The sequence below is a fragment of the Ambystoma mexicanum genome, chromosome 5q (assembly GCF_040938575.1).
Source record: "Ambystoma mexicanum isolate Mex_15411 chromosome 5q, UKY_AmexF1_1, whole genome shotgun sequence".
Lineage (NCBI taxonomy): Eukaryota > Metazoa > Chordata > Amphibia > Caudata > Ambystomatidae > Ambystoma > Ambystoma mexicanum.
In genome coordinates this window covers 566522158-566545695 of record NC_090933.1, presented here as the reverse complement: position 1 = coordinate 566545695, position 23538 = coordinate 566522158, and the positions used below count along the sequence as shown (strand labels likewise).

General features: G+C 54.7%; 1 protein-coding gene across 1 annotated transcript in view; it reads right to left on the bottom strand.

Annotated features, from left to right (window-relative positions):
- LOC138498607 (aquaporin-4-like) overlaps positions 1-23538 on the bottom strand; it is a 322873-nt gene that overhangs the window by 225431 nt on the left and 73904 nt on the right. The gene's annotated exons all lie outside the window — the stretch shown is intronic.

Here is a 23538-nt window from a genome sequence, read left to right as displayed (position 1 = left end):
GGGAACTGAAATTAACCCACAAATTATCGCTATATTGCCCTATTTCCCTATTGGACATACCAGGAAAAGATGTTGCAAGATTAGTACTGAGAAACCTTAGTGAATGGCTTAATAAAGTAAATTTGTTTGATTGCCACCAGTCAGGATTTGTTAAAGGGCTGGGAACATCAGTTAACTTGCTTCTTTTATCTGCTATAAAAAACAAGCTATTTTAACCAAACAACCAATGTTCTTAGCCTTAATAGATTTTAAACAAGCCTTCGACTCGGTTTCGAGAGATCGATTGTGGACTAAACTAAAAGATGCAGGCTGCCCCACCCACATTTTAAATTTGATATACCAATGTTATTCAAATACGTCCATCAAAGTCAAATTAACACAAGGCGGATTTTTGACGAAACCCATTCTAACTCACTCTGTCCTTAAACAAGGCTTCATTTTAGAGTCTACCCTTTTTAACTTTTATATTAAGGACATTAACACATTACTAGATGCTCCCCATTAGTTTCCCCCTAAAGTTGGCAATGGGCTGATATCATGGCTTTTATATGCTGACGACCTGGTTATAATTGACCAAACTCCCGTAGGGCTTCCAAGAAAGCTTAATGCCTTGGAAGAATATGCAGTCTCCTATGGTTTGATGATCAACACACAAAAATCTAACATTATGATAATACATAGCAGTAAAAGCAAATCTAAGCACAAGTTTAAGTGGACAATCAAGACACTTGGAGTTAATATAATGAATGAATTCACATATTTTGGACAAAATATTAATAATAATACAACTGATCAACCATATAAAACCGAGTTCGGATTCAAAATGCAAACATTGTCAACCCAAGGCAAATTAATACAAACCAAGTTTGGAAAGTTCTCACATGGCCCGGTTATTTTTTATAAACAAAAGGTTGTTCCAGTAATTACATATGGAGCACAGGTCAAACTTCGCAGAGAACCACCCGAAATGGAATCTGCTAGAAGGCATATATTGGAAAAAGGTATTATCCCTACCAAAAAGCACACAAATTGCTATTCTTCGATATGAATAGGGATTGGTCTCGCTAAATGCCTTGGTAGCCTGGCAATCCTTAACCTTGTTTAGGAAATGTATCATGGTACAGACAAACCAGGCAAACTTAATTCTGCATCTCTCTGCTGCATTAAAAGGAAAGAAGGATAGATCTTTAAACACTTGGGCAACTTACTGCATGACAATAAAAAAAAAATGCAGATATTAGTGAACAACTACTTTTGAGGACCCGAATAGGGCAGAAACAAAACTCTGGCTGTGGGATTGGTACGCAACTTGGGATAAGTGCAACACTTATTCAATCTTTAATATGAGAGAATTTGATTTGAAAGCATCAATTTCCAATGTATCTACTAAAATTTACAGATAACAAATTTGCCAATTCTAATGAGAATACGCCTTAACCTGTGGCCTATGACAGTACAAATAGCACTATGATCCAAACGTGTTGACTCCATTACGACATGTAGGTTCTGCAATGAAACAGGCCAAATGGAAAGATTAAAACACTTGTTTGTAGAGTGTCCACAATTGATCTCATTAAGAAAATAATGTATTTCATAAACATTTTGGCAAATGTATAACAATAAATCAAGATCAAATGTGAACTAGGATTTTTAATGTGAAGCATATATCCTTTAACATAGCAACTATTCATTATCTGCTCGCATTAAAGATTCACATTGACCCTACTGCCTCAGATATCCCAGGAAACTTGTTTCAAAGGGGTCTCTAGAAAAGATGACAACTAAATATAACCCTATAATAGATTTATAGGATCCAAGTAGCCGGATGTGTTGTACACTCTGGACTCAATGCATAGGGTCGCTCAGCCTACCTCAATGAAAGGTGTCAAAATGTTGAGCGTAATCGCATTTTACGCTAGAGCTATTGAGTAAGGACATGACTATGCATTGTTTTGCGAAATATTCTACTAGTGTTGAGATACACTGCTATTAGTACAATACTCCAGGAAATTCAGAAATGTTTTACTGATCATCTTAAAATCTCTTAGAACAACTTGTAAATGTCACGATAACGCTCCTCAAGTGCAGCTGAACATACCTGTGTGTTGCCAGAATCCTGGGTTCAGGGCAAGCTATAGCAACATAAATAATTGGAAAACCTTAATTGGTCACAGCATGTTGAGATAGGAGCTTAAAATGAAATGAAGATATTTATTGTTTTAATGTTGAATAATCCATGTATTTTAAATTGTGATGAAGACACACATATTTATTATTTTAGAGTATTGCAATTTTTAGAGTGTAAAACTTGCTGATGTTGCTTGTTTTAAGGATGTGTATTTTTGTATATCTCTCTGATTTTTCTTATCTGATATGTAATGTGAAACAATCTTATGTAAATGTTTATATTTGAAAGGCGGTGCTTAACAACCAAAACAAAGAAAGATTAAGGGGTCGATTCATGGAATTAATGTGCGCCGAAAATTCCCGCGCAGAGGTGCCAAAACGTGCGAATCGCAGTAAAAGTGCGAAAATCGCAGTGCAAGTGCGAAAATCGCAAAATCGCAGGGAAACCAGCGCACATTGATTCATGGAAGTCCGTGCGCGAGAAAAACATTGGATGTGCGCTGAAAATGTGCGCCGCGCACGCCGGTGCACAGGTCATCCAACAGCGTGCGCCACGGCCACTGCGAAATCGCACATAGCGCGGCGCACATCACAAAAGTAGGCGGAACACGGGGCGGAACACTCGGAATGGGGAACAACGCGTGAAAATATGGGCGTCACGGGGGAAGTACAGGAGGCAAGTGCGCGGAACGCCCACACGCTCGCCTACAACCCGTATTCATGGAATCGAATAGGGCAAACCAGCGCACGGTCAAAGACGCGCACAGGGCCAAACAAGTACGCCACAAGAAAGCAGGCGGTAGCGTCCCTGCGCCTGAAAAAAATGTGCGCCAAAATGTGCGATAACAAAAAGCACCCATATACAGTCATGATGAATGGTCCATACAGTGGCCTTCTAGGACAAATGAGGTGCAAAGAGGTACCGACAAACACGGACACCCGCTATGTGAAAAATAGTGTGTGCGTGTGTACCTGGGTGCGCGGGAAGTCCCACACGCGATTGGCCTGGGTACGTGTACTTCGGGGTGCGCGGGAAGTCCCACACGCGATTAGCCTGGGTACGTGTACTACGGGGTGCGCGGGAAGTTCCACACGCGATTAGCCTGGGTACGTGTGTTTCGGGGTGCGCTGGAAGTTCCACACGCGATTGGCCTGGGTACGTGTACTTCTGGGTGCGCGGGAAGTTCCACACGAGATTGGCCTGGGTACGTGTACCTCGGGATGCGCGGGAAGTTCCACACGCGATTGGCCTGGGTACGTGTACTTCGGGGTGCGCGGGAAGTCCCACACGCGATTGGCCTGGGTACGTGTACTTCGGGGTGCATGGGAAGTCCCACATGCGATTAGCCTGGGTACATGTACTACGGGGTGCGCGGGAAGTTCTACACGCGATTAGAATGGGTACGTGTGTTTCGGGGTGCGCGGGAAGTTCCACACGCGATTGGCCTGGGTACGTGTGTTTCGGGGTGCGCGGGAAGTTCCACACGCGATTGGCATGGGTACGTGTACTTCGGGGTTCTTGGGAAGTTCCACACGTGATTGGCCTGGGTACGTGTACTTCGGGATGCGCAGGAAGTTCCACACGCGATTGGCCTGGGTACGTGTACTTCGGGGTGCGCGGGAAGTCCCACACGCGATTAGCCTGGGTACGTGTACTACGGGGTGCGTGGGAAGTTCCACACGCGATTAGCCTGGGTACGTGTGTTTCGGGGTGTGCGGGAAGTTCCACACGCGATTGGCCTGGGTACGTGTGCTTCGGGATGCGCGGGAGGTTCCACACGCGATTGGCTAGGGTACGTGTACTTCGGGTGCGCGGGAAGTTCCACACGCGATTGGCCTGGGTACGTGTATTCCGAGGTGCGCGGGAAGATTCACACGCGATTTCAGCAGGGTACGTGTATTTAGGTGGTGCCGGGGAATGCTACACGTGATTTGCCCGTGTGGGTCCTCCCAGGTGTTCCCTCTGCACCCTCCACGGCCCCTGCAGGCAGCCCACACCACAGGGGACTACCCTGCACCCCTGCTCATGTCCCACAGGCAACCCATCCACCATGGCCATGCCCCCCAGCCAACCCACATGTCACCTTGCACTACTGATCACCAACACATGTCTCCCAGCACCCCCACCCCCCAGCATCCAGGGGCACCCTCCACCAGGCCCCCACACATGTCCCCCTGCACCACCACCCCCAGCAGTGCGGGGCAGCCTCCACCAGGCCCCCACACATGTCCCCCTGCACCCCCACCCCCCAGCAGTGCAGGGGCAGCCTCCACCAGGCCCCCACTCATGTCTACCACCACCCCCACCCCCCAGCAGTGCAGGGGCAGCCTCCACCAGGCCCCCACTCATGTCCCCTATCACCCCCACCCCCAGCAGTGCAGGGGCAGCCTCCACCAGGCCCCCACTCATGTCTACCACCACCCCCACCCCCCAGCCTCCAGGGACACCCTCTACCAGGCCCCCACTCATGTCCCCCTGCACCCCACCCCCCAGCAGTGCAGGAGCAGCCTCCACCAGGCCCCCACTCATGTCTACCACCACCCCCAACCCCCAGCCACCAGGGGCACCCTCCACCAGGCCCCCACTCATGTCTCCCACCACCCCCACCCCCCAGCAGTGCAGGGGCAGCCTCCACCAGGCCCCCACACATGTCCCCCTGCACCCCCACCCCCCAGCAGTGCAGGGGCAGCCTCCACCAGGCCCCCACTCATGTCTCCCGCCACCCCCACCCCCCAGCAGTGCAGGGGCAGCCTCCACCAGGCCCCCAGTCATGTCTCCCACCATCCCCACCCCCCAGCAGTGCAGGGGCAGCCTCCACCAGGCCCCCACTCATGTCTCCCATCACCCCCACCCACCAGCAGTGCAGGGGCAGCCTCCACCAGGCCCCCACTCATGTCCAACTCATGTCTCCATGCACCCCCACCCCCCAGCCACCAGGGGCACCCTCCACCAGGCCCCCACTCATGTCTACCACCACCCCCACCCCCCAGCCACCAGGGGCAACCCTCCACCAGGCCCCCACTCAGGTCCCCCTGCACCTCCACCCCCCAGCAGTGCAGGGGCTGCCTCCACCAGGCTCCCACTCATGTCCAACTCATGTCTCCCTGCACCCCCACCCTCTAGCCACCAGGGGCACCCTCCACCAGGCCCCCACTCATGTCTACCGCCACCACCACCCCCAGCCACCAGGGGCAGCCTCCACCAGGCCCCCACTCATGTCTACCATCACCCCCATGCCCCAGCAGTGCAGGGGCACACTCCACCAGGCCCCCACTCATGTCTCCCATCACCCCCACCCCCAGCAGTGCAGGGGCAGCCTCCACCAGGCCCCCACTCATGTCTACCACCACCCCCACCCCCCAGCCACCAGGGGCACCCTCCACCAGGCCCCCACTCATGTCCCCTATCACCCCCACCCCCAGCCACCAGGGGCACCCTCCACCAGGCCCCCACTCATGTCTCCCACCACCCCCACCCCCCAGCAGTGCAGGGGCAGCCTCCACCAGGCCCCCACTCATGTCCAACTCATGTCTCCCTGCACCCCCACCCCCCAGCCACCAGGGGCACCCTCCACCAGGCCCCCACTCATGTCTCCCACCACCCCCACCCCCCAGCCACCAGGGGCAGCCTCCACCAGGCCCCCACTCATGTCTCCCACCACCCCCACCCCCCAGCCACCAGGGGCAGCCTCCACCAGGCCCCCACTCATGTCTCCCATCACCCCCACCCACCAGCAGTGCAGGGGTAGCCTCCACCAGGCCACCACTCATGTCCAACTCATGTCTCCCTGCACCCCCCAGCCACCAGGGGCACCCTCCACCAGGCCCCCACTCATGTCTACCACCACCACCACCCCCAGCCACCAGGGGCAGCCTCCACCAGGCCCCCACTCATGTCTACCATCACCACCACCCCCCAGCAGTGCAGGGGCACCCTCCACCAGGCCCCCACTCATGTCTCCCATCACCCCCACGCCCCAGCAGTGCAGGGGCAGCCTCCACCAGGCCCCCACTCATGTCTACCACCACCCCCACCCCCCAGCCACCAGGGGCAGCCTCCACCAGGCCCCCACTCATGTCCCCTATCACCCCCACCCCCAACAGTGCAGGGGCAGCCTCCACCAGGCCCCCACTCATGTCTCCCATCACCCCCACCCCCCAGCAGTGCAGGGGCACCCTCCACCAGGCCCCCACTCATGTCTCCCATCACCCCCACCCCCCAACAGTGCAGGGGCAGCCTCCACCAGGCCCCCACTCATGTCTACCACCACCCCCACCCCCCAGCCACCAGGGGCACCCTCCACCAGGCCCCCACTCATGTCCCCTATCACCCCCACCCCCAGCAGTGCAGGGGCAGCCTCCACCAGGCCCCCACTCATGTCTACCACCACCCCCTCCCCCCAGCCACCAGGGGCACCCTCCACCAGGCCCCCACTCATATCCCCCAGCCAACATGTCATCACAATCTAGATCCCTGGCCCTTATGGTCAGCCTCCAAATGGCAAACACCAACCTGAGTATTGCATCCACCCACTTAGAAATGGCAAAAACATGATATATACCCAATTGCAAGTTTGGAAATGAACACATGTCCCTCACATACACCCAATGGGTGTCAGTGAATGTCAAAACCCATATCATGATATGCATGAAACCAATGAGATGATACTACACATTGAACTTTGAAGAAAAAATATGTATTAAAAGCAACATAAATTGAATCAAAAATAAAAAAACAATAATGGAAATTAAAAAAACAAAAAACCAGCAGGTACGTGAAATAATGCAAAACCACAAATCATAATGCAAAGGAAAGGTGTCCAAAGTCACAGTCCACAAAAGTAAATCCAATGGAAAATTAAAATCGAAAACCATTGCTCCATGGGGAAATCATAAAAAAAAATGAAAATCCAAAAGTCAACTATATACAGATAAACAATCCAGGGTCCATGATCCCAACCGAAGAAATGAAACCTATCTAATAACACTACCTAAAAAAATAAACTATATACAAAAATGTGGCCCATTGTCCAAAAGGTCCAAAAAAAATGCTAAACCAAAGGAAACCTAACACTAACTACATAACTATTTACAAGGGCAGCGGGCTAGTCTGACGGCTCACTTCGGGATGTTCCGGGCCAGGGCATCATCGAACTCCTGCTCAATGTCCCGGAGGCGCTCCTCCTCCATGGCCCCGAGAGTCCGCAGGGCCGTCCACATGTTCCCCCCAAACACCCTGCGGATTGCCTCGAGGCACTTGGCCCGCCTCAGGGCCCTCCGCATGGAGTTCTCCGCCCTGACCATCGTGAGCCGTGCCTCTTCTGCCCGCTGACGCTCCGCATCTATGGCGTGGCCCAACCACTGCCACACGGAAGACACTTCCCGTCCTGGGTCCTCCTGCCCTCCGGCCGATGCCTGCCCTTCCGATGTCAAAGGCCCCGAGCCATCATGGCTCCCACCACGTTGCTGCTGCGCCTCTGCCCGTGCACTGCCTCCTGCTGCCTGCACATCCTCTGCTGGCTGGGGTGCAGTCGTTGATGTGGCCACCCCTGCTGGACGTCCGACTCCCGACTGTGGCAGGGATGCCTGCTCCACCAGCCTGGCCGCACCGTTAGAGGCAGCTCCACAGGGCACCCAGGTGACTGATGGGTGGGAAGATGGCACGGAGGACGACTGGCGCATAGGGGGTTCAGTTGAGGAGGGGGTCATAGCAATCCCCATCAAACGGAGGAATCCGGCCTGGGTGACCTGTCCCAGTAGGCCAACGCGGTCAATGAGCCATTCGAGGTGACGTGCAGTCTCCTCATGACCACACCAGTCAGGACAGGCTCAACCCGGACCCGGATAGCCACGTCCGCAGGCAGGGGAAGGCCAGTTGTCGTGAGCTCATCCCCTGCCTGAAAACGGGTCTGGACGTAGGCATCCCTGCTGGTGCAAGATGATGCAGTGACAGGATCAGGGACAGGATTGCACACATGCACCTCTGCGGCGACGTGTGCTGCCTCCTGTCCCTGGTCCTGCACTACAACACTAGCACCAGTGGAATCCCCACCTCCAGACCCCGTCTCTGTTGCTTGCACGGCCTCCTCCTCCACCAAACCCCCCACCAACCTGGATGACTCCGTGCCATCTTCCCCCGTTGGGCCCTGTGGGGTCCCAGCTGCCCCTTCTGCTGCCGAGGAGTCCAACTCCGACCTCCACCTCTTGGACCTCCCCCCGGCAGCTGCGGCCTGGGACGCGGCACCGGACTCCTCACTCCCCGACGAGATCACAACCTGGGAGGGGAGCCGGGCCTTGCGTCTCCGGCTGGCGGTGCGATCCCCGCCGCTGTGCTCCACAGCACCTTCTCCGCCCTCTTCATCAGTTGACGCTGCAGACAGGGAGGAAAAAAACACAGGCATCAGGGCACTGTACAATGGACACATACACACATGACAGTTGCACATGAGTGGCATTGGCAAACCTCAGACATGGCATCCCAATCGCCAACACACATGTCATTTCAACTTGCACACATGAGCCATACCACAGCCACATCGCAACTGCCAGCACCATCCATACACATACAACAGCATGAGCAGGCAAAGGTGAGCCAGACATCACATGCAACACAGGGAATGCACTACACATGCACGCACACCACCACACTTGCATGCATGTGTACACCTCAACCAACTGTCGCAGTGTTACGATGGGCATCCATGTCACATCTGCCAATCAGGCTTCCACATCCCGCTGTCACATGCATCCATGTTGCATCACTGTTGCACCCTTGTCAAATACACACACATGCACATGTACACAGTGCTGATACATGCAGCTGAAAACAACATACATGCGTGACATCACAAACATGCCCACTTACATACACATTCATCCAAACATGTGTGCCCACACAACTGCATTTGGCATGCAAGCCTACACACACAAGCACCATCCATGTTTCACACATGTCAGCCCTCACATGTGTTAGCCTCACGGTCCTGTACACCCCCACCCATACTCGGCCCCATACAAACAGATGTGCAACCGGCACACTACTGGCACATCACCACACGCACAGCTTACAATCATGATGCATGTACACTTACCGCTCGACTCCAGACGGGTCTGCCTCTCAAGGACCTGGACATGGAGCGCTGGGGATATGCGTTCCAGGACCCTCATCTGATCTTCCGACAAGTGGCCCCGGAGCCCCTTAGCATCCGCTGCCTTCAAGAGGCGCCGGGCCTTGCTCAGGGTCCTGGACCTGAAGTCCTCCCAGCGCTTCTTGACATGTTGGAAGTCACGGACTGCCATCCCCTCCGCGTTGATGGCAGTCACGATGTCCGTCCAGATCCGAGTCCGTCCTTCCTTGTCGGCACGCAAACTTCCGTAGAGGGCATCATACTGCCCCAGGACTTGCTCCACCAGGACACCAACTTCCCTGGCACTGAAGCTGGTGCCCCTTTGCCTCTCTGGCCGGGGGTTGTCAGTGGTGCCAGAGGTTGCAGTGCCCGACATGACAACCCCAGAGGCAGGAGTGGGTGGGCAACTGGGTCCTGGGGCTGGGCTGTGGAGCCATGGAATCCCAGTCGGGAGTCTTCGGTTCCAACAGGGGTGGTCACAGCAACAGCACCCCTGGCTGATGTGCAGGCAGCAAATGGCAGGGCATTTGGGCAGCAGGCAGTCAGGAAGCAGAAGATGGCAGGTGGGAGCGTGCTCGGGGCTCTGGGGCGGCAGTAATTCGGCCTTGTGGGCAGGAGCGTGGTCTTCCGTGGGCTTACACGTGGCCAGCTTGATACGGAGTGATTTTGCACGGGAAAATCCTGCACGTCTGGGTGTAAATCGAGGAAAGGCCCTTAGCGCGTATGCACATCAGCACGCATATGCGATTTCATTGGACCAAAGGCCCTTAGCGCGTAAGCAGGTCTGTGACGTGACGCGCGCGGGTGTTTCCCTCATTACACGTGATGACAGTATGATGCCCTCTACATAAGTGTGCGCGCCGACAAGGAAGGACGGACTCGGATCTGGACGGACATCGTGACTGCCATCAACGCGGAGGGGGTGGCAGTCCGCGACTTCCAACATGTCAAGAAGCGCTGGGAGGACTTCAGGTCCAGGACCCTGAGCAAGGCCGGGGCCACTTGTCGGAAGATCAGATGAGGGTCCTGGAACGCATATCCCCAGCGCTCCACGTCGAGGTCCTTGAGAGGCAGACCCGTCTGGAGTCGAGCGGTAAGTGTACATGAATCATGATTGTAAGCTGTGCGTGTGGTGATGTGCCAGTAGTGTGCCGGTTGCACATCTGTTTGTATGGGGCCGAGTATGGGTAGGGCTGTACAGGACTGTGAGGCTAACACATGCGAGAGCTGACATGTGTGAGACATGGATGGTGCTTGTGTGTGTAGGCTTGCATGCCAAATGCAGTTGTGTGGGCACACATGTTTGGATGAATGTGTATGTAAGTGGGCATGTTTGTGATGTCACGCATGTATGTTGTTTTCAGCTGCATGTATCAGCACTGTGTACATGTGCATGTGTGTGTATTTGACAAGGGTGCAACAGTGATGCAACATGGATGCATGTGACAGCGGGATGTGGAAGCCTGATTGGCAGATGTGACATGGATGCCCATCGGAACACTGCGACAGTTGGTTGAGGTGTACACATGCATGCAAGTGTGGTGGTGTGCGTGCATGTGTAGTGCACTCCCTGTGTTGCATGTGATGTCTGGCTCACCTTTGCCTGCTCATGCTGTTGTATGTGTATGGTTGGTGCTGGCAGTTGCGATGTGGCTGTGGTATGGCTCATGTGTGCAAGTTGAAATGACATGTGTGTTGGCGATTGGGATGCCATGTCTGAGGTTTGCCAATGCCACTCATGTGCAACTGTCATGTGTGTATGTGTCCATTGTACAGTGCTCTGATGCCTGTGTTTTATTCCTCCCTGTCTGCAGCGTCAACTGATGAAGAGGGCGGAGAAGGTGCTGTGGAGCACAGCGGCGGGGATCACACCGCCAGCCGGAGACGTAAGGCCCGGCTCCCCTCCCAGGTTGTGATCTCGTCGGGGAGTGAGGAGTCCGGTGCCGCATCCCAGGCCGCAGCTGCCAGGGGGAGGTCCAAGAGGCGGAGGTTGGAGTTGGACTCCTCGGCAGCAGAAGGGGCAGCTGGGACCCCACAGGGCCCAACGGGGGAAGATGGCACGGAGTCATCCAGGTTGGTGGGGGGTTTGGTGGAGGAGGAGGCCGTGCAAGCAATAGAGACGGGGTCATGAGGTGGGGATTCCACTGGTGCTAGTGGTGCAGTGCAGGACCAGGGACAGGAGGCAGCACAGGTCGCCGCGGAGGTGCCTGTGTGCAATCCTGTCCCTGATCCTGTCACTGCATCATCTTGCACCAGCAGGGATGCCTACGTCCAGACCCGTTTTCAGGCAGGGGATGAGCTCACGACAACTGGCCTTCCTCTGCCTGCGGACGTGGCTATCCGGGTCCGGGTTGAGCCTGTCCTGACTGGTGTGGCGTTGCGTCAACGGGCCATGCGAGGTGACCTGCAGTCTTTTCATGAGGAGACTGCACGTCATCTCGAATGGCTTATTGACCGCGTCGGCCTACTGGGACAGGTCACCCAGGCCGGATTCCTCCATTTGATGGGGCTTGCTACGACCCCCTCCTCAACTGAACCCCCTATGCGCCAGTCGTCCTCCGTGCCATCTTCCCACCCATCAGTCACCTGGGTGCCCTGTGGAGCTGCCTCTGATGGTGCGGTCAGGCTGGTGGAGGAGGCATCCCTGCCACAGTCGGGAGTCAGGCGTCCAGCAGGGGTGGCCACATCAACGACTGCACCCCAGCCAGCGGAGGATGTGCAGGCAGCAGGAGGCAGTGCACGGGCAGAAGCGCAGCAGCAGCAGCAACGTGGTGGGAGCTATGATGGCTAGGGACCTTCAACATCGGAGGGGCAGGCATCGGCCGGAGGGCAGGAGGACCCAGGACGGGAAGTGTCTTCCGTGTGGCAGCGGTTGGGCCACGCCATAGTTGTGGAGCGGCAACGGGCGGAAGAGGCACGGCTCACGATGGTCAGGGCGGAGAACTCCATGTGGAGGGCCCTGAGGCGGGCCGAGTGTCTCGAGGTAATCCGCAGGGAGTTTGGGGGGAACATGTGGAAGGCCCTGTGGACCCTCTGGGCCATGGAGGAGGAGCGCCTCCGGGACATTGAGCACGAGTTCGATGATGCCCTGGCCCGGAACATCCCGAAGTGAGCCGTCGGACTAGCGCGCTGCCCTTGTAAATAGTTCTGTAGTTAGTGTTAGGTTTACTTTGGTTTAGCATTTTATTTGGACCTTTTGGACAATGGGCCACATTTTTGTATATAGTTTATTTTTTTAGGTAGTGTTATTAGATAGGTTTCATTTCTTCGGTTGGGATCATGGACCCTGGATTGTTTATCTGTATATAGTTGACTTTTGGATTTTCATTTTTTTTATGATTTCCCCATGGAGCAATGGTTTTCGATTTTAATTTTCCATTGGATTTACTTTTGTGGACTGTGACTTTGGACACCTTTCCTTTGCATTATGATTTGTGGTTTTGCATTATTTCACGTACCTGCTGGTTTTTTGTTTTTTTAATTTCCATTATTGTTTGTTTATTTTTGATTCAATTTACGTTGCTTTTAATACATATTTTTTCTTCAAAGTTCAATGTGTAGTATCATTTCATTGGTTTCATGCATATCATGATATGGGTTTTGACATTCACTGACACCCATTGGGTGTATGTGAGGGACATGTGTTCATTTCCAAACTTGCAATTGGGGTTATATCATGTTTTTGCCATTTCTAAGTGGGTGGATGCAATACTCAGGTTGGTGTTTGCCATTTGGAGGCTGACCATAAGGGCCAGGGATCTAGATTGTGGTGACATGTTGGCTGGGGGACATGAGTGGGGGCCTGGTGGAGGGTGTCCCTGGTGGCTAGGGGGTGGGGGTGATAGGGGACATGAGTGGGGGCGTGGTGGAGGGTGCCCCTGGTGGCTGGGGGGTGAGGGTGGTGGTAGACATGAGTGGGGGCCTGGTGGAGGCTGCCCCTGCACTGCTGGGGGGTGGGGGTGATGGGAGACATGAGTGGGGGCCTGGTGGAGTGTGCCCCTGCACTGCTGGGGGGTGGGGGTGATGGGAGACATGAGTGGGGGCCTGGTGGAGGCTGCCCCTGCACTGCTGGGGGGTGGGGGTGATAGGGGATATGAGTGGGGGCCTGGTGGGGACTGCCCCTGGTGGCTGGGGGGTGGGGGTGGTGGTAGACATGAGTGGGGGCCTGGTGGAGGCTGCCCCTGCACTGCTGGGGGGTGGGGGTGATGGGAGACATGAGTGGGGGCCTGGTGGAGGCTGCCCCTGGTGGCTGGGGGGTGGTGGTGGTGGTAGAAATGAGTGGGGGCCTGGTGAGGATGCCCCTGGTGGCTGTAGGGTAGGGGTGCAGGGAGACATGAGTTGGACATGAGTGGGGGCCTGGTGGAGGCTGCTCCTGCACTGCTGGGGGGTGGGGGTGATGGGAGACATGAGTGGGGGCCTGGTGGAGGCTGCCCCTGGTGGCTGGGGGGTGGGGGTGGTGGGAGATGTTAGGGAGAATTCTCTGTTTAGGCTGAATTTCCTAACCTAGTGAGTCCCCCAGCAGCTTTGCTGGATTTCTGGAGTTTGTTTTTTTCCACCCTGCCAAGAGTGAGACTCGTTTTCTCCCACTCTTGGACATGAATGTGTGTAATTCCTTTGAATGTCAATGTGTTCTATGGGCTATGGGGTCTTTTACTCCATAGGGTCTCATATGTTTTACTATGTGTGTTACAACGCACCCTCCGTGCCGTAGCACTGGGGCGTCCTAGCGGACCTCCATCATAGACTCCATACCCGGGGACTGACTACTGTCTCACCGGGCATGTAAAGTCACCATTGGCTTTACTAGACCTAAATTTACTAACAGAACTAGTACAAACCATCCTATTGTGGACGTACTACTAAGGGGTAATTCGATTACTTCGGGGTCTGTTATTCGAGGGGACACTGTCCCGTCCCCCCTCGTCGAGTTTTGGCTGGTGGCAGTGGAAACTACTTGTTATATTCGACCCCGAATATAACCCTATGGGATTCTTCCCATTGTTGGAGATTAATACTTTTTCTCGTTAATCTCTAACGTACCACCGGTTTACTTATCTTAAATAAGTCTATCGGATGGTATTTTCTGCCAGAACTCGGTTTTTAAAATGGCGTCTGTGTTCGTCTCTGTGACTCCTAAACCAAAGGTTGAGCCCTTTGTTCCACTTTTGGCGGGCTTCTGTACAGAGACCCTCCAAAGTGGTGCCATTCTGTCTGGGTTACCACAGGGGTGTGGGAGGGGGTTTAGGCACCCTGGACTGAGTTGCCTTTCCAACTCCAGTCGCACTCTGGTGTGATTGGCCCAAGTGGTGAGCCACCCTGCTCACCACTTAGCGTGTTTTGAGTGACAGCTAGGCTGAATGAATGGGGGTTTTCTGCATAAAAGCAGGGCATTTGGGACTGGATCTTCAGAAGTCACCACAGGACCTAAGAATCCGACGAGGGTAAAGCTGAGCCGACCTGCAACGACGACACCTCCGGTGAAGCCCTGTGGAACCGACTCACCACTTCCCGACGACAGAGGAGATCTCCCTGCCGGAGAGTCTCTTCCCCTGACTGGTGGGAACAACCAGTCCCCTTTGCATTTTCTTCGCTCCAGGACGCAGTGGTCGAATTGCCCGTGCAGAGCACCTCGGCAACCAGATAGCCACTACCCCTGTACCTCGAACAAAAGGTGGTGCCTTGTGACGGAGCACTCCGCGGCTGGTCTCTTCCCTGGTGGTGCACCGGACTTCACTTTTCTTCGATGACGAGATCATCTCTACTCTTGGCAAAGACCCGACGTGCATCCACCACCAGGAACAACTGCCCCCGCCGGAGCTGTCTCTCCACAAACAAGGTACCGTGTCCGCCTGGCTTCCCTTTCTGCCGGATAGAGTGAGGTTTCTTAATCCTCGCCTTTCCCTTGGGTCGCCTCCAAGCTTTCTTTAACGTGTTGTTCTGAACTGGTCCAATCTTTCCATAACAATTTGCGATAAAGACTCGAAGCGCATTTCCACTGAGACACTTTCTGGGACATATCGCCTTGCCTCTCGCCGAGTGGGCCTGGCCTCTGAACTTTGTGATCTGCAGTAGACCCTGCCTTACTTGCCTTGCATTTATCCGTAAAGTATTGGTACCAAGTTGATTTCATAACCTGCCTTATTTTTCTCTCCCGTCCTAACGAATACTAGAGTGCCATCTAGGTTAAAGCATACACCTCTGTCTGCAAATAAGTGATGCTGGTGAACCTAGACTTGTCGAACTATTTTTAGGGGGATTGATCTTTTTCTTCGTATAGTAATTGTGATTGAAATTGTGTGCCGTATTAGTGCCAGAGTGTTTTCTATAGATGTGTTGTTATAAATAAATACCTTTATATCTTTACACCGAAGCCTTGTTCCTTGTTTGCTTGTTCTACTGTGTAGATTTCTCTATATTGTATACTCCACATACTGCCTAACTCTTCTTGAGGGAAGTCTGACTGCTCAGCCACAGCTACCAAGTGAATCTGTGTGGTACAGACTGCTACCAAGTGGGTTTACTGCCAAACACCTGTAGTCCTAAATCTTTTGCAGTGGTCCCAGAGGGACCTGCACAGGTTTCCGCCTAACAGTGCCCCTGGTGGCTGGGAGGGTGGGGGTGGTGGGAGACATGAGTGGGGGCCTGGTGGAGGCTGCCCCTGGTGGCTGGGGGGTGGGGATGGTGGTAGACATGAGTGGGGGCCTGGTGGAGGCTGCCCCTGCACTGCTGGGGGGTGGGGGTGATGGGAGACATGAGTGGGGGCCTGGTGGAGGGTGCCCCTGCACTGCTGGGGGGTGGGGGTGATGGTAGAAATGAGTGGGGGCCTGGTGGAGGCTGCCCCTGCACTGCTGGGGGGTGGGGGTGGTGGGAGACATGAGTGGGGGCCTGGTGGAGGGTGCCCCTGCACTGCTGGGGGGTGGGGGTGGTGGGAGACATGAGTGGGGGCCTGGTGGAGGGTGCCCCTGGTGGCTGGGGGTGGGGGTGATGGTAGACATGAGTGGGGGCCTGGTGGAGGGTGCCCCTGGTGGCTGGGGGGTGGGGGTGCAGGGAGACATGGGTTGGACATGAGTGGGGCCTGGTGGAGGGTGCCCCTGGTGGCTGGGGGGTCGGGGTGCAGGGAGACATGAGTTGGACATGAGTGGGGGCCTGGTGGAGGGTGCCCCTGGTGGCTGGGGGGTGGGGGTGGTGGGAGACATGAGTGGGGGCCTGGTGGAGGCTGCCCCTGGTGGCTGGTGGTGGGGGTGGTGGTAGACATGAGTGGGGGCCTGGTGGAGGGTGCCCCTGGTGGCTGGGGGGTGGGGGTGCAGGGAGACATGAGTTAGACATGAGTGGGGGCCTGGTGGAGGCTGCCCCTGCATTGCTGGGGGGTGGGGGTGATGGGAGACATGAGTGGGGGCCTGGTGGAGGGTGCCCCTGGTGGCTGGGGGTTGGGGATGGTGGTAGACATGAGTGGGGGCCTGGTGGAGGCTGCCCCTGCACTGCTGGGGGGTGGGGGTGGTGGGAGACATGAGTGGGGGCCTGCTGGAGGGTGCCCCTGCACTGCTGGGGGGTGGGGGTGATGGGAGACATGAGTGGGGGCCTGGTGGAGGCTGCCCAGGCACTGCTGGGGGGTGGGGGTGATGGGAGACATGAGTGGGGGCCTGGTGGAGGGTGCCCCTGCACTGCTGGGGGGTGGGGGTGATGGTAGACATGAGTGGGGGCCTGGTGGAGGCTGCCCCTGCACTGCTGGGTAGTGGGGGTGATGGGAGACATGAGTGGGGGCCTGGTGGAGGGTGCCCCTGCACTGCTGGGGGGTGGGGGTGGTGGGAGACATGAGTGGGGGCCTGATGGAGGGTGCCCCTGCACTGCTGGGGGGTGGGGGTGGTGGGAGACATGAGTGGGGGCCTGGTGGAGGGTGCCCCTGGTGGCTGGGGGGTGGGGGTGGTGGGTGACATGAGTGGGGGCCTGGTGGAGGGTTCCCCTGGTGGCTGGGGGTGGGGGTGGTGGTAGACATGAGTGGGGGCCTGGTGGAGGGTGCCCCTGGTGGCTGGGGGGTGGGGGTGCAGGGAGATATGAGTTGGACATGAGTGGGGGCCTGGTGGAGGGTGCCCCTGGTGGCTGGGGGGTTGGGGTGGTGGGAGACATGAGTGGGGGCCTGGTGGAGGCTGCCCCTGGTGGCTGAGGGGTGGGGGTGATGGGGGACATGAGTGGGGGCCTGGTGGAGACTGCCCCTGCACTGCTGGGGTGTGGGGGTGATAGGGGACATGAGTGGGGGCCTGGTGGAGGGTGCCCCTGGTGGATGGGGGGTGGGGGTGGTGGTAGACATGAGTGGGGGCCTGGTGGAGGCTGCCCCTGCACTGCTGGGGGGTGGGGGTGATGGGAGACATGAGTGGGGTCCTGGTGAAGGGTGCCCCTGCACTGCTGGGAGGTGGGGGGGGGGTGGTAGACATGAGTGGGGGCCTGGTGGAGGGTGCCCCTGGTGGCTAGGGGGTGGGGGTGCAGGGAGACATGAGTTGGACATGAGTGGGGACCTGGTGGAGGGTGCCCCTGGTGGCTGGGGGGTGGGGGTGGTGGGAGACATGAGTGGGGCCTGGTGGAGGTGGTGGGAGACATGAGTGGGGGCCTGGTGGAGGCTGCCCCTGCACTGCTGGGGGGTGGGGTTGGTGGGAGACATGAGTGGGGGCCTGGTGGAGGGTGCCCCTGCACTGCTGGGGGGTGGAGGCGGTGGTAGACATGAGTGGGGGCCTGGTGGAGGGTGCCCCTGGTGGCTGGGGGGTGGGGTGCAGGGAGACATGAGTTGGACATGAGTGGGGGCCTGGTGGAGGGTGCCCCTGGTGGCTGAGGGGTGGGGGTGGTGGGAGACATGAGTGGGGGCCTGGTGGAGACATGAGTGGGGGCCTGGTGGAGGGTGCACCCTGGTGGCTGGGGGGTGAGGGTGGTGGTAGACATGAGTGGGGGCCTGGTGGAGGGTGCCCCTGGTGGCTGGGGGGTGGGGGTGCAGGGAGACATGAGTGGGGGCCTGGTGAAGGCTGCCCCTGCACTGTTGGGTGGTAGGGGTGGTGGTAGACATGTGTGGGGGCCTGGTGGAGGGTGCCCCTGGTGGCTGGGGGGTGGGGGTGGTGGGAGACATGAGTGGGGGCCTGGTGGAGGGTGCCCCTGCACTGCTGGGGGGTGGGGGTGATAGGGGACATGGTTGGGGGCCTGGTGAAGGCTGCCCCTGCACTGCTGGGGGGTGGGGTGATGGGAGACATGAGTGGGGGCCTGGTGGAGGCTGCCCCTGGTGGCTGGGGGGTGGGGGTGGTGGGAGACATGAGTGGGGGCCTGGTGGAGGCTGCCCCTGCACTGCTGGGGGTGGGGGTGATAGGGGACATGAGTGGGGGCCTGGTGGAGGCTGCCCCTGCACTGCTGGGGGGTGGGGGTGATGGTAGACATGAGTGGGGGCCTGATGGAGGCTGCCCCTGCACTGCTGGGGGGTGGGGGTGATGGTAGACATGAGTGGGGGCCTGGTGGAGGCTGCCCCTGGTGGCTGGGGGTGCAGGGGGACATGCGTTGGTGGGCAGTAGTGCAAGGTGACATGTGGGTTGGCTGGGGGGCATGGCCATGGTGGATGGGGTGCCTGCGGGACATGTGCAGGGTAGGCCCCTGTGGTGTGGGCCACCTGCAGGGGCCATGGAGGGTGTAGAGGGAACACCTGGGAGGACCCACACGTGCAATTCACGTGTGGTGCTCCCCGCGCACCCCTGTAATACACGTACCCTGATGGAATCGCGTGTGATACTTCCTGCGCACCCCTGAAATACACATACCCTGCTGCTTTTGCGTGTGATAGTTCCCGCGCACCCCTGGAATACACGTACCCTGATGGAATCGCGTGTGATACTTCCCGCGCACCCCTGAAATACACGTACCCTGCGGATTTTGCGCGTGATACTTCCCGCGCACCCCTGAAATACACGTACCCTGCTGATTTTGCGTGTGATACTTCCCACGCACTCCTGGAATACACGTACCCTGCTGTTTTTGCGTGTGATACTTCCCGCGCACCCCTGGAATACACGTACCCTGATGGAATCGCGTGTGATACTTCCCGCGCACCCCTGAAATACACGTACCCTGCTGCTTTTGCGTGTGATACTTCCCGCGCACACCTGGAATACACGTACCCTGCTGTTTTTGCGTGTGATACTTCCCGGGCACCCCTGGAATACACGTGCCCTGATGGAATCACGTGTGTTACTTCCCACGCACCCCTGATGTACACGTACCCAGGACAATCGCGTGTGGAACTTCCCGCGAACCACTGAAATACACGTTCCCCGCTTGGCGTTTGCTGTTTGCCAGCCCTGTGAACTGGTCCAGGGTTAGCGCAGCCCTTTGCGATGATTTGGGGATTTTGAAGGGTTTTCCTTGCGCGAGGGCGTTCTTGGGGGCGTAACTGGCGCTGCTGCAGGGTCGCTGCGCCACTCTGCGCCATGGCTGGTTTCGGAGGCTAAAATCCATGAATACGCTGTGTGATGAAAAGGATTTTTTCGCACGCGGCTGGCGCAGTGTATCGCACAGGGACACTGTGCGCCAGCCGCGTGCGCCATTTTTGTGCGAATTTCTATGAATTACCCTGTATATAATAATTTAAAAAATAATAATTAAAAGATGTTACAATCATCACAGTCTTACTAATTTTATCAACTGCAGAGATTAAAGGCAAAAACAGCACTGACTTAATTCAAACATATACTTGCTGCTTGTATGCAGTTTTCTGCTTATCTCCAGAGATCACTGGAGGTCTACACGTTCGTAATCATAGACCTCTGCAGTTAACGTACTTAACTGATAGTGGTGAGTGTGCATGTGAAGAAAAATAGGTTCTGAGTATTATCAAAATCCCATAAAAGCTAGTAATGGTGGCCAACTAGAACTGACATCAGCAATGCAGAATTATTACTCACATCAGCGTTCAACCCTTTGCAAAATGTAACCATTATACACAGCACTTGATTAATTTCTATCAAGGTTTCATCAGACGGTACATTTCAGCATACGTTATTGCCCGGTGTGGACATGGAGGGGTGACGTAGTAAATCCATCAGAGGGGGAATGCACAAAAGAATGAGCAATCCATGTCCAACTCTCTCGTTTCACTATGCTCCGACGTTACATCATGCGTTCTTACATTTAATAAATCAGTTGAGTCGCACAATGATATTTGATCATCTCTGTTAGAGAATAAAGGGGTACCTGAGTGCTCCAATGGGCATTTCCTGCATTTAGATCCCCCCTCAGAGAACACAGGATGATGTTATCAAATTATTCTTCAGTTCTTTAAGCAGGGACGTACTAGTGGTACTCCCGAATCTGTACTCCCCTCAATGGAACCCCCTCCAAGAACTTTAACAGAGGAGCATCGACACAAACTGCCTCCACTGGTTGAGTCGATACATCCTGAGGGTATGGCAGCAAGGGGAGACTGGCTGCTCTCAGCATTTCTGCATCTGTGATGGTGGAAGGGAGCACTTACTTGTTCATAGATTGTCTGCCACTCCATAAATCATACATCAAAAGACCCCAAGCAGTAAACTACTTCAACAGTTACTGTTAGGGAGAATTCTCTGTTTAGGCTGAATTTCCTAACCTAGTGAGTCCCCCAGCAGCTTTGCTGGATTTCTGGAGTTTGTTTTTTTCCATCCTGCCAAGAGTGAGACTCTTTTTCTCCCACTCTTGGACATGAACCTAGACTTGTCGAAATATTGTTAGGGGGTTTGATCGTTTCTTCTTCGTAGAGTAATTGTAATTGAATTGTTTGCCGTAATAGTGCCTTAGTGTTTTCCATAGATGTTCCGTTATAAATAAATACCTTAATATCTTTACACTGAGCCTCGTTGCGTGTTTGCTTGTCTTACTGTGAAGAATTGCCCTATATTGTATACTCCACATACTGCTTAACTCTTCTTGAGAGAGGTCTGACTGCTCAGCCACAGCTACCAAGTGAATCTGTGTGGGACAGACTGCTACCAAGTGGGTTTACTGCCAAACACCTGTAGTCCTAAATCTTTTGCACTGGTCCCAGAGGGAACTGCACAGGTTTCCGCCTAACACTGGTGTACAGCGGTGGGATTTGTATCGAGTATACAGTTTAGAGTGCTTTTCGACACTTTAGGATAACTAACCACAAAGCGTAGCACTAAAAAGCAACTTTCAAAAACATGTCTACGATGGAAACTTACAGTCAAGAATCCTTGTCGGGTGAAAATACTGAGAGTCTGCGAGCTCTCTGTAGGCAAGAGACTCTTTCTCTAAGGGGCAAGAAGTTAGAACTAATAGAGAGATTGCTGGCGAACCAAAGTCTGGGTACTGGTTCAGAGGAGCCAATTTCTCCAGCAAATGTAGATAACAGTGATGGTGTTGATCTAAATCGTAATTCTGATGATAGCGATGAAGAGGCTGACAAGGACGGAGAGGCTAACGAACCTGTCTCCCCTGCTCCTCTACCTGCCTTACCAGCTGTGCCTACGGGGCCCATACCAGGTCCCACAAGTAACCCTGCTTATTTTGAACTCGAAAAAATGAAGCTCGAATTAGAATACAAGCGGTTCTTGGCTCAATCTGAACGAAACCAAGAGCTCGAGTTCAGACGGATGAATGCCCAGGCTGAGCAGAAGCAAGCTGAGTTAAGACTCAGGGAAATAGAACTTAATCACGAGTTAGAGATGAAAAAGTTGTCTATAGAAAATGCTTCTCTCTCCTCTGGTTCCTCTAGGAGCTCCAGTCCCAAAAGACCCCGGATGCCGAAGGAATTAGTGGGTATGTATGAACCGAGATTGGATGTGTTGGATTGGTTAAAACTGTTTGAATACAATCATGGGCTCCAGGACATCACCGGGAACGATTTACTTCCCTGGTTGTTCTTTAGGCTCCCTCCTGTTGCGACTGATGTGGTAATGGAATTGGGGGAGGCGGATAAGACGGATTACGAAAGTGTGAAACTAGTTTTGATAGCTAGATTTGGGAAGACCCCTTCCCAGTATCTTAAGAGGTTTAGAACCCTCAAAAAGCATGATGGTACCCCTTGGGCTACCTGGGTGAGTGAAGGGTTGAAAAACTTAGAGGGATGGATTAAGGGTTACAAAGTGAACACTTATGAGGGTATGAGGAATCTTTTTATGTTGGAGTCTATTTTTGATGCCTGTTCTCCTGAGCTCAGACAGCACTTGGCTGATTCGAAGGAATTGGATTCAGGGAAGCTAGCTAAGGCTGCTGACTTGTGGGTTGCCAACAGGGCTACTCATAAGGATTCTGGGGCAACTCAGAAAAAGGATGAGGGAAAACAGCCTAAAAAAGACTCAAAAGAGAATTCGAATAACTCAAATTCCAAAGAGGGCCCCAAACAAAACCAGAAGGGTAAGCCACTGGGAAAACCACAGCAGAATAGTGTGTCTTCTGGTGCCAAACCAGAAGGAGGCCAGAACAAGCCACCATTCCAGAAAGCATTCAGTAAATGCTTTGTTTGTGGCTCGACTGACCACGTGAAAGGAGATCCCAGATGTAAGGGTAAACCTTCAGGGGTCCAGCTTGTCTCCTTAGCCTTCGCTCCAGAGGAGGAAGTCCAAATGGCAAGTGGAAACTTTCTACTGCTAGCTGACGAACCCATTGGAGACTCAGCCAGCGTTTCTTTAGTATCTCTGGGGTTGTGGGAACAACAGAATTTAGATGTCTATAATTCTATCCCCGATAATACTAAAGAGTATTATAAGGACAGTGTCCAGGTGAATGGTCAGGAGTCTCCTGCCATTAGGGACACTGGGGCCAGCATAACTGTGGTGGATAAATCGTTTTTTCAGGCTGAGGATGTTGCTAAGGCACCCAAATACCTCACCAAGTTAGCTGGAGGGCCTGTGCAGATGCTTCCCCAATTACCAGTTCTCATCCAGTGTAACGACATGACTGTAAAGATACCTGTCAGCATACAGGGTGAGGTACCAGGACGCGTACTGTTGGGTAACGATTTGAAAACTCTCGGAGTTGTATCGCATACTCCCAGACCTCCTAGTAAACGGTTACAGGAGCTAACCAGACCCGCAAGAGAGAGGACCATGCGCGGTACTCTCCAGGAGATGATGAAGAAGGAAATCACTCCTGCTCCACTGGAATTGTCGGCAGCTGTCTCCAAGCAATCAGAAGCGAAAGGGAAACCTAAGACTTCTATCCCGAAACCAGCAGCCAGCATTTCAGTGCAGCCAACACGGCCTTCCCCGCGGTTGTCCAAAGTTACACCCGTAACTCCACCTCCAGCTGAGGCTGAGAGGGAGGT